Source organism: Octodon degus, unplaced genomic scaffold, assembly GCF_000260255.1.
Source record: "Octodon degus isolate 3935 unplaced genomic scaffold, OctDeg1.0 scaffold00315, whole genome shotgun sequence".
Classification (NCBI taxonomy): Eukaryota; Metazoa; Chordata; class Mammalia; order Rodentia; family Octodontidae; genus Octodon; species Octodon degus.
This window is the reverse complement of record NW_004524891.1, coordinates 1,015,753-1,031,249: the sequence shown is the minus strand read 5'-3', so window position 1 is coordinate 1,031,249 and position 15,497 is coordinate 1,015,753. Positions and strand designations below refer to the sequence as shown.

The 15,497-nt window shown below is 45.3% G+C and overlaps 1 protein-coding gene and 1 pseudogene across 2 annotated transcripts in view; one reads left to right on the top strand and one right to left on the bottom strand.

The window, feature by feature from the left end:
• The window catches only part of St3gal3 (ST3 beta-galactoside alpha-2,3-sialyltransferase 3), a 252,926-nt gene that overhangs the window by 32,865 nt on the left and 204,564 nt on the right, over window positions 1–15,497 (bottom strand). The window lies entirely within an intron of this gene.
• Window positions 2,732–3,374, top strand: LOC105741166 (annotated as a pseudogene).

Here is a 15,497-nt window from a genome sequence, read left to right as displayed (position 1 = left end):
TTTTTTTTTTTTGAGTCAGGGTTTTACTATGCTGTGCAGGCTGGCATTGAACTTACTATGTACCCTAGTATGGTCTCAAACTCATGGCAGTCTTCTTATCTCAGCCTACCAAGTGCTGAGATTACAGGTAAGTACCATCATACCCAGCTAAGATTTATACATATTAACATAGTTGATATATGGTAGATGCATCTTCACTATTATTCTTTTTGATGCTTAAAGTATCCTATAAGTGGTCAGTGGAGCCTTTCTAACTTGGCTCCTAACCCTTTGGGCACACACCCTAGTAATCTGGTAATGTTCTAGCTTTCTTGTGTGAAAACATGTTCTGGGCTTTTCTGATACATTTTGCTCCCCCACCTGGCTTCAGTCACTTTCCCAAGGAGGGAGAAATGTTCCTGAGAGGCCTGCACCCGTGTGGCTAAGGGGGCTCACACTGCTGTGTGTATTCAGTGTTTGCAGGCCTCTGCACTTGGATGAAACTAGGAAGAAACTTTTTAAAGGCCCAAAACAATATGCATTCACAATAGTATTTTCAATTCAAATTTAAGCTTACAAGATTTGTTCATACTTTTTTCCTTTTGGACGGTTTTATTTCTTTTAATTTATTTGTCTTTTTGAGACAGGGTATTGTTATGTAGCTCAAGCTGGCTTTGAGCCCTTTTTGTAGCCCAGGCTGGTCTTGAACTTGCTATGATCTTCCTGCCTCAGTCTCCCAAGTGCTGGGATTACAGGTATGTGCCACCATGCCTAGCTGGTCAGCTTTACTGAATTAATTCATATACCATAAAATTCATCTTTATTTATTCTGATTTTATATTTCCATCTCTTCAGCTGACATACATATACATTTAGACAATACATGTGATACTATCAGAAAACAATACCAGCATTATTACCAACATCATCTTTATTAAAAACAATTTAGATGGAGGAATGGAGAAAAGGAGAAAGAATAGCAAGATGGATACACAGATATAGATATATATACACATATATATTTAAGATATAGTCCTAATTTCTCTTAGTTTATTGAAAAGAAAGGTTATGCTAATATTGATTGTTTGAGCAATTAAATGCTGATATCTTGTATTCTTGAGTAACTGATTTAAAAATAACAATGCACAATGAATGAAACCACTGTTACCCTATTATTTTGAAATTTTATTTTATTTTTTATTTAAAATAAAAATAAATAAATCTTACTCTAAAAAAATTTTAAGAGTTTCTCTGCAGTTCTTTTTGCCTTAGGTCCTTCACACCTCATCAGAAGTGTAAATAACCTTCCTTTCACATTAAAATAATTTTGCTGAGTTTAATTCATCAATAATACATAGTTAGGTTCATTTGTTCCATGTTACTTTTTTTTTTTTTTTTGAGACAGGATCCCATAGGTCAGGCTGGCCTTGAACTCTCTATGGAGCTCAGGCTGGTCTTGAAATTATGACAATCCTCCTGCCTTAGTCTCTTGATTGGTGACATTATAGGTGTGTGCCATCACACCTGTCTAATTCTTTCTGTTAGGTCTTTCCCTTCATTTTAGTGTAATTTTGTTTTATAATATTATAAAGATTTATCCAGCTCCCAAGTTAAATAAAAAAAGATTATATTCAGATAAATCTTGCTCCCATCTCTGTATCCATCCTCTGCTACTTCTGTTATCATATAGTATTCATTTTATTAGTATTTTATACTTTTTGATATAGGCAAATAATACATATATATGTATGTATATATTTTTATTTCCTCCTTTATTTATTGAAAGGTAACATACTGTACATATTGGCTTGCCTATTGGTTTTTTTTCCACAAAGTATTTATCTGGGTGATTACTGCACAATATTTATGTACTTAACACTCTATGATGGTTACACACCGTACTATACTGAATCAGTCCCTGGGTTGTTTCCAATGTTTTGTAAAATAGGTCCCATCAGTAATAGTTACCATAAATAATTTCACACATGTGTCCTTTCTATTTGCCAATGTATCTTTGGAAGAGAGTCCTACAAGTGGGTTGGTTGGATCAACAGGAAAATGTCTATATGCAATTTTGTTCCAGTTGTCAAATTCCCCGCTACAGGGACTATAGCATTCTGTAATACCACCAGACATGTATACAAATGTTACTGCTCAAATAGCCTCACCAACCTTCCCACGCCCTTCAATTCTCACTGTCATTTTACTTTGCACTTCTTTTTGTTGTTTTGAGATAGTGTGTTGCTATTTTGTCCATGGCGGTCATGAACTCATGGGTTCAAGTGATTCGGCCTCCTGAGTAGCTTGGAACTATAGGTACCTGTTACTGTGGCTGGCTTGCATTTTAAAAATTACAGGTTAAATGGATGAATGTTTCATATATGGAAGCATTCTGTGAACTCTGTTCAAATCTGTTGCTTGCTTTTGGTTTTTCTATAGGATATTAGTCTTTCATTTTTATTTATTTTTGGAGAGAGGGTCTTTCTATGTAGTTCAGGCTAGCCTCAAATTCACAGCAATCCTCCTGCCTCAGCCTCTAGAGTGCTGAGATTACAGGTGTGCACCATCGCACCTGGTTAGTCCTTCCTTTTTCGAAGCTTTTTATATATTATTATAAATATATAAGCCTTCTGAGATACAATTAAAATATTTCATCTAGCTTGTTTGTTTATATACTTGGCTTGTGGTATCTCTTGCTTTATTTTTTTGCAATAGATTTTTTTTAAAAAAATGTAGTATGCTGTTATTAGCCATGCCGCTGCTCCACTATAGGAAGGCGGTGATCCTCAGGTACTACGCTGTTGGCCCCTTGCTGCTGACTTAGCGTGCCTGTTGGTCCTGGGCCAAAAGGCCAGCTGATGTGAGTGGGTGAGTGGAATGCAGCTGTGAACCACTTCCTCTTACAGGGAAGACACTTTTGGCACGTCAGTTTGTGGAAGGCGAGTTCTTGGAAAGCTACTATCCACAGTGAAGAACACCTACAGCAAGATAGGGACTCTTGGCAAAGATGAGTTTCACCTACACCAGGGGGACACAGCAGGGCAGGATGAGTACAATACTGCTCTATTCTTTCATCATTGGGGTCTATGGTTATGGGCTTGTGTATTCTGTCACCTCTCTGCACAGCTTCCTTATCGTTGAGAGTCTGTACCAGAAGCTACACCAAGACCATGGAAGACCTGGTTGCTGGTGGTGCTAGTGGGGAACAAGGCAGATCTTTGTTCAGAGAGGTACAGGCAGTTCAAGGGAAGAAACTGGCAGAGTCCTGGGGTGCAACATTTATGGAGTTATCCGCTCAAGAGAATCAGCTGACTCAGCACCTTCATCAGCGTTATCCAGGAGATTGCCATGTGGAGAACTCCTGTGGGCAGGAGCATCATTGTTGTCTCATGTGAATCCTCTGGCATAGGGTGACTGCCTCACTTCTGCTCCTGGCACTTGGTAGGCTCCAGTGGGGGCAGACCCTCAGGACTTCATGGGTACGGTTGCCAGTGTGTGTGGCCTTACGGGCACACAGTGTGGTACCCTCTTATTTGCACACTTTCCTAGGCTCCAGGGACCTGGGTGTCAATGTTTATAGAAGGTCAGGGGTATCTCGTGGGCACTGGTCCCTAGTCCCATTTCTGTTAAATGAATTCTGTTATGATATGCAGCAAGTACTCAAGTCCTGTGCATTGTTTATCTAGGGCTCATTCTCCTGTGTGGGTTTCAGGTGCTGGGTGAGTAAGGCGAGCTCGGGACTCCTGAAACAGGAGTTGACAATATACATGTGCAAATAAAATGAGGAATCTTTAAAATGTAGTCAAATTTATCCTTTTTTTCCTTTATTGCTTCTAGATTTCAGGTCCTAGTTAAGAAAATTTTCCTCAGTCTCAGGTTGCAGAGAATTTAACTACACCTTTTTAAGTATTTGTACGTTTCTCTTTTACACTTGAATCTGGTCAGTATAAAGATTAGATCTAATTTCATCTATTCCCATGTGACTACTAAATAGCTCTGTTTTTGGACTATTCTGTGGCCCTTCTCCTTGTAGGTGATTTCCTGTTTGTACTTTTTTCTCACCTAGTTTTCCCCCCCCTTATACCATTGATTACAGGTACAGGGATTTAAGAAAGTTTCTCACTGTTTGCTCAGTTCACTTTGTGCTGAGCACTATCCATTTTCTCCTTCCCTTCCAAGGGGGCCTTCAAGGTGAGAACAAGGGCCTGGCACACTCAACCCTCCTTGTTACATCAGGACTCCCGCAGGTAGGTAGGACAGCACAGGCAGAAGGGGCTGCAGAGATCACAGCCAGCACATAACCCAACACTGCTGTCCCCTCACCACTCCACACCAGCATCCAGCATTGTCTTCTCAGCTACCTTCACCAGGCTTTCAATAAATCATCTACTAACTTTGCAGTGCTCATTAAAGATTTCAGCATCTGTCTTATCTCCCATGCAAACCCAACTTTTGCTCATTATTTTCAGAAATTTCAACATTTTAAAACTGGCCTCAGGTAATTTGACTTCAGCCACTCTCTTTTCCACTCCACATCAGCTACTACTCAACTCCATTGCCACATTCTGGAGCTTTCCATCACCTTAAAAACAGCAATCTCCAATTATTTCTGCATACAACCTCCCAATCAATCAATCAATCAATCAATCTCTCTCTCTCTCTCTCTCTCTCTCTCTCTCTCTCTCTCTCTCTCTCTCCCCCTTTTCCCTCTCCCCCCTTTGCTTTTACCTCTCCTAAGTCCCCATGGCTTCTACACACATCTCTGATTTTTTACTTATCCTGTCTAGACCTCAGCCACCTCCTGTCTCCCTCCTGCAGGACACTATGATTCCTTGTCTTTTTGTCCCACTCAATAGACAAAGCCCAACCAGAGATTAATCTAATCTACACTATCGTACCTTTTATACTTGAGGTGTCTCAAGAACACATGCACATGGACAACTGTTACCTCCAATTTGTGGACTTGAACCTTAGCTGGGCCCTCACCTTTGCTCAGCAGCTATTTCTAATATTTTCTGCTCTTTATAATCTCTCTCTCCTCTTCCTACTCTCTTTAAGCAGGTATACCTATTCTCTCACTTCAGAGAACTCCCTCACATTCTTGTTTCCTTACTCACAAATCTATTGGCCCCTTTACCTGCTCTTATGTTTCACTTCCTCCCCTGTCCTTATGCTCCCAAAGCATGCTACAGGCCCCTCTCCTGCTCCTTTCTTCTAAGCATACAAACTTAGATCTTTCCCATGTGAGAGCAAAACAAACCAACTTACCTCACCACAGACTCCCTTTAGTTACTAACCTCTCTATCCCTTCATGATAAAATTTCTAGAAAGAGCAGTAGAAATTCTGTCTCCCTCATCTCACTCCTCAATCTATACAACATGGATTTTACTCCCATGAGAACACTGGTCTTCTAGTTATACACTGTAACTTACTGAACATGTTAGTCTTCATACATTTCCCATGCAATTTCTCTGCCTTGGAATAAGTCCTGCTTTCTTCCCTAGTCCTCTTTCCTCTCCAGTTACCTGGAAAGCTTCACTCTGTTAAGTTTAAATGTTACTTCCACTGGAAAGCCTCTCCTGGCTCCTCCAGGTAGACTGGTCTTATTCTAGTGTTCTTCCTATATTTTGTTCATACCCTGAGTGCCTGCAAAGACACTGGAAGCTGAACCAGGGCCATAAACAACAGGAAATATGGGGGCGGGTGGTAGTAAAGGTGGTGTGTGTTCCTGTGCGTGCGTGTGTGTGTGTGTGTGTGTGTGTGTGTGCGTGTGTGTGAGATTCTGCAGGTGGCCTGGGCTGAGCCTCACACTACACCAGGCACAGACTCTAGGGCCTTCTGCCTAACGTGTCAGCTTTCTCTCACCTGACCAATGTAGTGGCCCTTAAGGTGAGAAACGACTGGTCAGACTAGCAGCCTAGTGAGGTGTGTGATGCCTGACCTTCTTGTCCTGACTAGGGGGTAGCAGGGCAGGGTGAGGCAGGCTCTGGCAGTCAGGCCTCAGCCTGCCAGAGTTCTATAAGGAGAGGCAGCCTGAGGATCAGGTTTCAGCAGGGTGTGTAATAGTGCGTGAGAAGTCCCAGGGGAAGAAGGCGGAAGTTGCACTGGGAAATGCCAGTCTTTCCTTTTAGATCCTACAGACTAGTATTCTGGGGACTTGGGCCCTTAGGAAAGCCCAGGCTGAGGGTGGGCTAGGTCTCTCACTCTTTTGGAGTAGTCATGGCTGTCCTATGCTCAGAACTGTAAACTAAGACCAGACTATAACTAGGCACAGGGGCTCAGCTTGACCTGGTAGTAAGGGCAACCTGGTACCCTCCTAGGGGATTCTTAGCTCATGTAACACTCAACAGTGTGGCTGAGGTGCAGTGAAGATGGTAAATGACCCCAAAACTAGCTCATCAACCTAAACCATCTTCTAATCCCAGAATATCAAGTTTAAGCCAAGAGACGAGCAGGAAAGCTGACTGGGTCTTATATAAAGTGACGGTTGTATGTGGGCATCAGCAGATCTGAAACAGGGCTTCCTCCTAGTTCTCATACTTCCAATTGAGAAAGATGCCTCTGGGTGTGGAGCTGGGATTTGATGGATTAGGCCATTAGACAATTCCAGCTCAATATAGGCGTGTCTGGATGGATTGCCAGTCCTCTAGCCTTTTCTCCCAGCAAATGCGAGGAGTGCAACCTGCCCAAGAGGCAAAGGGGAGGCAGAGCCCAGCAGTGGAAACTTAGACCAGAGACCACACAGCACATCAGCCTGTTAGATTTGGCCATGGCCTTGGCCCTCCAAAATGAGACTTATCCCGTGGGGTGAAAGCCGAACCCTATAGATCCACTTTCCCAGGATCTGCTCTGTGAAGTGACAGGGAGGGCAAAGTAGAGGGACACAGGTTTTCTAGAATCCTATCTGGCTTAGGATCTGGAAGCAATGGGCACCACTTTGGCCACTTCTTGTAACTGCAGAGGCTAAAGGTAACTTGTATTAATCTCGTGATATCTCAATCACTTTAGTATTAAATATCTAAACAAGTTTTTCTTTTCTGTAAGTGTGTATATATTTTGGGGCAGACTATTTTTGAGTAGCAAAAGGTATAAAGATCATAGACCAACTTGGGCATACAAGAAAGATTTCTTGAAGGAGCTGATGATAAAAGTAAGCTTGAGGGGCCGGGGAGATAGCTCGGTAGAATAAGTGCTTGCCTGGCAAGTGCAAGGGCCTGAGTTCAATCACGGGTTCTGCAAAAAAAAAAAAGTAAGCTTGGCCTTGAAAGACAAAGTAGAGACAAAGAGAGCCTGGTGGGAATCCTGGGGACGGTATTCACACAACAAGGTAGAACAGACAAAGGCCGAAAGCAAGAAGAACTAGAGCAATCAACCCAGGAAGGTGAGGAAAGACTGCTGAGGCTAGGCGGGGGCAGCAGTGACTGCCAAGGACAGAGACACTCCCACTAGCCCCTGTCCCCAGGGGCTCTGCCCTCAGCCCCACCCAGGCAGGTGGAGCAGTGTGCAGGGAAGAAAGGGTGGGCAGTCAACTCTGATGGATGTGATAAAGCAGTGGAGGTGCAGATGCTGTGTAGAGGGGAAGGCTGGCCAGCGTGTGGCAGCGCTGCAGGGCTATCCTGGTACACCGAGGCTGTGTCAGGACCAATTTCAAGCTGCACCATCACGGGGAACTTCAGGCACTCTGTTCACACTCTTTCCTGCTGGTACCTTGCAGTGAACATCTGCATTTCTCCTCCTTTCAACTGTAATGGCATCCTTTTAAATTCCAGAGGTTTTGGCTGAGCCGATCACCCTGTGCCTCACTACTGGGAGGGGGTACCAGACTGACCAATCAGCAGGCTCCACTCCCCAGTAAATGGTGTAAGACATAAATAGGACACATCAAGGTCCTCCCTGAGAGTCCAAGTTTACCCATGGAGGGGGGATGTAGGAGTCCCTCTTTTTCTCTAATAAAGCAGTCTATAAAGAACAAATATGCCTAGAACAAGGGGTGGGCAAACTACAGCCTTTAAGCCAGCTGCCTGTTCCTACAAATAAAGTTTTATTGGCACATAAATATACTCACTCATTTCTACAAGGTGTATGGCTGTTTTTGTGCTAGAACAATAGTTGACAGAGACTGTATGGCCCACAAAAGTGAAAATGTCTTACTGTCTGGCCTTTTAGGAAAAAAGCTTGCCAACTCTAAGCTCAGAGCAGCAGGACTCTCTCCTGTGGCTACATGGACAAAGACACCTGCAAGGACAGTCTGACCCAGAGGAAAGCAAAGCCATGTTACACCCAGGAAAATATCAGCATAGAAGTACATTCAGGGGCCCCGAGAGGCCAGCTCTTGAGCTTAGTTACATAAACACATATGCTTCTTTTTTATTTTTGGTGGTATTGTGGGTTAAACCCAGGGAGTACTAAGCCACATGTCCACATCTCCAGCCCTTTTTGATTTTCTTTTTGAGACAGGATCCAGGATGGTCTTGAACTTGCTGGCCTCCATCTCAGCCTCCCAAGAAGCTGAGATGAAAGGTATGTACCTGATATTTTCTTTTCTCTCGAGTTAGTTTGATATGGTTTTTTTTTTTTATTTATTTATTAGAGAGAGAGAGAGAGAGAGAGAAAGAGAGAGAGAGAGTGTGTGTGTGTGTGGTGTGTGTGTGTGTGGCCAGCTCAGCCCACCAGGGGGCAGGGCTGGCTGGCATGTGGTGCTGGAGGATCGAACCGCGGTCCCTGATGCTTTGCTAAGCTTGTTCCAAGTAGGTGCTTTAGACCACTGAGCCATCTCTCCAGCCCTTGATATGGTTTTCCCAGCTGCCAGCTGCTCCTCAGAAGGCGAGGTGAAGCTCTTTCATCTAGCTTATGCTGCTCTGTCACCTGGCTCCTGTCTACCTCCACAGCTAGATACTTGTCTTCCCTGTTTCCCCATGCTCTGGGTTATCCTGCTACTTGCAGTTTCTTGAATCTGCTGGACTCTTAACACCTCTGTCTTCTCACCACTGCTGCCACAGCCTGCAGTTCCCTTCCCCATCTTAGTCAGATGCCAGACTTTTGCACTTTTTTTTTTTTTTGGCAGAACCAGGGATTGAACTCAGGCCCTTGAGCTTGCCAGGGAAGCGCTTATTCCACTAAGTCATCTCCCCGGCCACTTCTGCATATTTCACAAGACCTGAATCCCGCAACCCAATACCTCTCACCCTGAGCCAAACTGGACTGATCAAGCCCTCCTGGGTGGGCTGGGTGACCACAGCTCACGGCACTTATCACATATTAGTGTTGCTGCCTAGTGTCCTGCCAGACTGTGAGCACCCCTTACACTGTGGCCTGCAAGACGGAGAAACAGCTTGGGATAAGAACCTCCACAATGTGGATCATGCAGGGCCAGGGGGCCAAATTCCCACTTACCTGTGGAGGTCTGGGGGCTGCCTTTCTGTGGCTTCTCACAGACACCTCATCTCCCTGCTCCAAAGGGTCAGGCTTCCATCAGTGTCTCCACTGTTCACAGCTACCCTTCCCCCTGTCCCTGCTTAGGTCTGAAATGTGGCTGGCTACTGCCCCTCTGCCTGCTCAGGGACTATGACCACAGCTATGTCCAGACAGGCTGGAGCCATGTGCATGACAGGCAGAGAGGCCTGTGCTGAAGGAGGAGAAGACAGGCTGAGCCAGAAGCCCTCAAGGGGGTAGTTCTGGAGCTCTGGCTGACAGACTCCCACTGACTGCTGACAGCGAGCGGTACCCAGTGTGGAGGAGGGGAGGAGGTAGGCAGCGTTGGGAGGTGCAGGAGAGAAGGGTGAGCTGAGAAGCTGCTGTGTGACGTAGGTATGAAAGCCTGGATGATGACCACACCGTGTACAGAGGCTGTCACACAGCCCAGAGCCAAGGGCCTGGCTCCAGGGGTCCCCAGAGCCCACTGCTCATCTCTAACATGTGCCAAGCCCCAGCTTATTCCAGGTATTAAACTAGTCATTAGGAATGTGATGGCAAAGAACTGAGGGCCTGCCTTTTTAGACAGTCTGTGAGGCAGCCTCATACAAAGGCAGTTATGACACATATAATAAACACACGATAACAACAGTGATAACAGTAATGTCAGCTCCTGAGCTCTTCCTGTGTTCCAGGCACCAGGCTAAGTGCTCCACGTGCATTAGCTTATTTATTCCTTGCAATGACCTCATGCACCAGCACTATTTATATCCACTTCTTATTTATCACATTGCTTTTGGGAATACACGAAAGTAGTTGGCCCCTTAGGGAAACACACAATGAGAGACTAGAGAGAGGCTAGAAGCAGATTGCAGGAGTTGAGGCGGGGAGGAATAAGAGAATGTTCAGGAGAAAGATGTTACAATTTTCTGAAGAGAGCTGGTAGTGACAGAAAGGACAGAAATGGAATGGAAACTGGAATGTGAAGTGGGTTGGGAAAGAACTTAGCATGTCTGCATTTGGGGATAGGAAGGAGACAAACAGAGAAGAGGGAGGGACGTATGAGAGAGTTGTGACAGAGGAAAGAAGCTCTAGGGAAGGGAGGAGACAGATGCATAGGATGAGGGAACAGCACACAAGGCAGAGGACGCCTTTTCTCCAGGGAAAGTGTGGAGGAAGTGAAGACAGCTACCGTGACAGGTGAGCTCAGCAGGCGGGAGGACCTGAGGAGATGCAGGGAGACAGGCTGGGGGTTGAGGGATGTGGGTGTGTGCTGCAGGGACTTGTGAATAGTGAAGCCTATGACAACCCCATGACAAGTCAACCAGGGGTCCTGGGGATATAGCTCAACAGTGCAGGGCCTGCTGGCAAGTGTGAAATCATGTTTGATTTCTGGTACAAAAAGAAAAAAGAAAAAAGAAAAAAAGAACGAGTCAACAGGGACAAGAATAACAGGTTACTGCAGAGGAGCAGTCCACAGAGGCTGGGGAGCATGAGGCCACAGTGGGGTCAAGGCATGCATTTGTGTGTCTCCAAGGCAGTCATGCTAAGTAGCCCAAGCCCAAGCAGGAAAAGTGACTGGACAGCTTCAGCTCAAGTGTGGGCATACACAAGCAGGCAAGCTCAAGCTCTCACTCAGGAGAATGACAAACCCAAGAGGTGGGAATGCCAACTGCACACAGGCCGTGGGACTAGTGCAGGGCTCCGGCTGTGAGTGTGAGGAAGGCAAGGGCCAGGCTAGTGCAGCTGATCAGGCCTAAACCTAGGAGTCAGTCTTTGTTTTTCTTTTTGGTCCCATTTACGTAGATCCTAGTATTTTACAAAGAGAAATACCTACAAACAAATCTCTGTCTCACTGTTCAGGTGGTCATTTTTGACTGACCCAATTCATCAGTCTCATTAATACAATCTCTAAACATACTAAAAATTTACCCATTTACCTATTTCTACCCCCCTGCTCTGGAGAGGTGATCTCCCACGTTACACTATTCCTCTGACTGGAGCCTCCACACGGGCTCTAAAGAAAGCCCAACTTCAGTCCAGCAGGCCCAATGCTCCGTCTCTCCCTCATCTCAGGCCCTCCTGACTCACCTGCCATAGGACACCACTCCAGTCTTCTGTCCACTCCAGGATGCACTAAACTTATTTCTGTGTATCCTGGGACCATTCCGAGAGCTAGCTCACTGCATGCATACCTCCATTCAGATGTCACCTCGTCAGAGAGGTCTTCTCTGACTCCTTCATCTAAGCAGACTTCCCCCTTGAGTTATGCTTTATTATGTCAGCTTTTACCTAATTTTTTTTGGGAGGTAGGGGATACTGGGATTTGAACTCAGGACCTCACATTTGCCAAGCAGGTGCTGTGCCACTGAGCTATATCCTTAGTCCCTTTTACTATGTCTTCTTATTTTTTTGATATATCACTTTATTTTATTTACTTATTTTGTGTGTAGTCTGGAAAATAAACCCAGGGCCTTTACTCTAAGCCATATCCACAGGTCTTTGTGCATTTCTTATTTTGACATAGTTGCTAAGATGTATAGGCTGGGCTTAAACTTGTGATCCTGCTGCCTCAGCCTCCTACAGTGCCGGGACTATTGGTGTGTGCCACTGTGCCCAGCTGTTCTATTTATTTTCTTTCTTTCTCTTTCTTTCTTTCTTTCTTTCTTTCTTTCTTTCTTTCTTTCTTTCTTTCTTTCTGTGGTGCTGGGGATTGAACTCAGGACCCTGCATTTGCCAAGCAAACGCTTCTTGTACTGAGCTATCTCGCCAGCCCCTCTATGTTCTTCATAAGCATTTAACACTATGTAATATCATCTTCTTCACTGCTTATTCTTCCCCATGTGCACTTTCTTATTTTAAAGAGATTGTACGGCCTACAAGAATAGAAAGCCACCTGTTTTCTTTACTGCCAATATTCCCTATCACTTAGAATTGTGCCTGGCACAGTAGGTGCTGAATAAACATTTGCTAAGTGATATCAGAGATCTCTCCCCCAACAAATCTACAAAACTAGCCATCTGTTCCATATCTTTTTCCTTCCCTCTTCATCAAAAAGAGCAAGTGTCCCTTCTTCTAGCAAAGATCAAGGTGGGCACATGCGGGTTGTTTCTCATTTCACCCACGGTCCTTGCAATGGCCTGGAGGCTGCAGTTCCCCTCTGACTGCGTTTCCCACTTCTCTTTCCCTGTTCCTGACTCCGTGGCTGCTTTCCTCAGCCTGGAGAGGTCTTCCTCTAGGTATGCACTTGGTTCCCTTCTAGCCTCCTTCACTCAGATCATACCTTCCTGGCCAACTTGTTTGCAACTGCCATCTGCTCCTGTCACTTGGCCATCTTCTTTCCTACACCATTTATCTTGTTTTAATTTACTAAGTAATTTACTCATTAACTGTTTATTGCTTGTGTTTTTCTGGTAGAATTCACACTGAATGAGATAGGATTGTGAGATTGTGAGATGGAAGGTCATTCCAATCACCTGTGTACAGGCCACCCACACCCACAAGTGTCCCTAGAAAAGACAGGCAGAGGAAGCTTCATCAGGCACAGAAGGAAAGGCCACAAGACCACAGCAACCAAAAGTGAATCGACATGGCCCCAGGCCAAAGAAGGCTGGCTACACCAGCTGAAGGAGCAAGAGAAGAGATAAGAAATCTCCCAGAGAACAGGGCGTGTGGGGGAATGGCCCCAGCTGAGGCTGCTTTCAGCCCAGGGATGCTGATTTTGAACTTCTGGCCTCCAGAAAGTCATGGGAACTTGATGTAAGTATATCACTTCCTGAGCCCTACATTTGGGATTCCTAGGGAAAGGCAGGTTTTAGCCTTTTTTTTTTGTTTTTTTACATTAATCTCTGCTAAGGAGCGAGGAAACATGACAGTGAATGATACCCTCTATCTTCAGAAGAGGGGCCTGGGAACCAAGGTCCAGGTAGGGTCAAAGGCAGTCACTGCTGACCACCATCTACTCTGCATCTCCTCGCTGCCTAAGTTCCAGGAAGGCGGCTGGGGAGACATGAGGGGGTGGAAAGTGTGACTATCAAAAAAGGGCTAATTCTACACATCTAAATGTCTTTATGCCTCTGCTGGCTGCCAAATCTCCATCTCAAATCCAGAACCAGCCTTAAACCGGGACTTACACATTCAACTGCTGCTGGAGCACCCTGTCCAAGGGAGCACCCCGGCACGCAAGTTCACCATACTGGAACCTTGCCCTAAACCTATCCTCTCTATTTGGTGGTGAACATCCAAGTCACAGAGTAAGGGGCAACATATCTGGCTGTTTGTTGCCTCTATGTGCTTGGATGTGGCCTGCCTGAATCTCTGCAGGGAAGGAAGCTGCGTGTGCCACCAGTGCTGACCAGGGAAGTTGGGAGTCCCTGCACTCACAGGCTGGATTACATCACACTCTGTATCACTGCCCCAAGGTGACAAAGCATTTAATGTAGGCTGCTCTTGGGATTTTCCATGTACACCCCTTTGGCCCCTGCTGAGGATTCTGTTCCACTGGTAAGTACTTTGCTGCCTTTTTAGTATAGAGGCTCCAGCACTGTTCCTAACTTTAGAGACCTCGGGTGAAGCTGCAGGGGCAGAAGCATCTCTCCCCAAGCACTAGATCAGATGCCAAATGGAATGGTCAAGCTAGTAAGAGCCGCAAACCCTACCTCTCCCAGAGCTGCAGTCAAGACACACAGCTCCAGCCCCACAAAGCCCAAAGGCTCTGCATCTGAACTCTACAAATTCAGGGACTCACTATTTTACAACCATGCCTGGGATGAGACTCAGGATCTCTCCTAGGCTAACCATGTGCTCTACCACCGAGGCAACCCCCAGTCCCCGCTTTGTCGCACCACACATGCCTGGCACTTAGAATGGCATCTTACATATTGCAGGAAATGAATGAACCTCCACAACAATGGGCCCCACACATGGGGCAAGGGCCTCCACAGCCATGAGCTATGGGACTGAGGCACTCAATTTCCTCCTCCTCCAAGCTCTTTTTTTTTTTTTTTTCTTTCAGTACCAGGGATTGAACTTAGGAACCTGCGCTTGCCAGCCAAGAGCTTATTCTACTGAGCTATCTCCCCGGCCCTCTTCCAAGCTCTTGTACTTCCCACTGTTATCAGCACCCTATGACCACTCAACCAAGGACCTATAAAGAGGATGAGAGACTTGCTACAGGCATGTGACACCTCTCCCAACACATGGTTCTGTCAACCCTAGTAAAGAGTTCTGTAGGTAAGTCCTAGCACAGTGATGGTGAACCTTTTAGAGAACAAGTACCCAAAGTGTAACCCAGAGCCTACTTACTGATCGTGAAGTGCCAACACTGCAATTAAACCAAATACTGAGGTTTTAGTTTAGAAAAAAAAAACAAAAAACAAAAAACAAAAAAACCTCACATATAACTTGTGATACCATCGCAGAGAGGGTGCTGCAACACGTATGCCACAGGTTTGCCACTAGGGTCCCTAGCCCACTTGTCCCCTCCACAGAATTTCAGAAGCCCCATATTACTGGCACAGGCTCAAATTCCTAGCCCGTGCTGTCCATAGTACCCTATAAAAACCTCTAAAACTTAATCTCAACCACTAAGAAAATAACAATGTACAATGTATTAATTATTGAAACTGTCCTATTAATCAGTTTTGAAACTGTCTTATTGCTACTTATTTTGCAATAAAATAAAATTAAAAAATAAAAAAACCAAACACACACTGCTTCAAAAGCTATGGAAACTGCACTGGGATGTTTGCAGCTACCAGGAAAAGGAAAACTTTGAAATCAGCAAAATAAAAAAATTCTCCTGAAAAAAACAAAACAAAACAAAAAAAACCCTTAATTTTCTCAAAGCTGGCATCTGAGACCCTCATTTCTGGTGCTTGCTGGGTCTCTCCCTCTCGGCTCTGCACCTTGACCTGAGCTACCCTTCTGTGGACTTGACTCTGTGGCCACAAAAGACGGTGATGTCCGGGTTTGGCTGCACTCAACACGCCTTTCCTTAGCAGGTCTCTCAGCTTTCAGTCAGCTGTATGCTGAGTCAAAGCTGAGAGAGGGGAGAGAGGGGAGAAAGGGGAGAGAGGAGAGAGAGGGGAGAAAGGGGAGAGAGAGG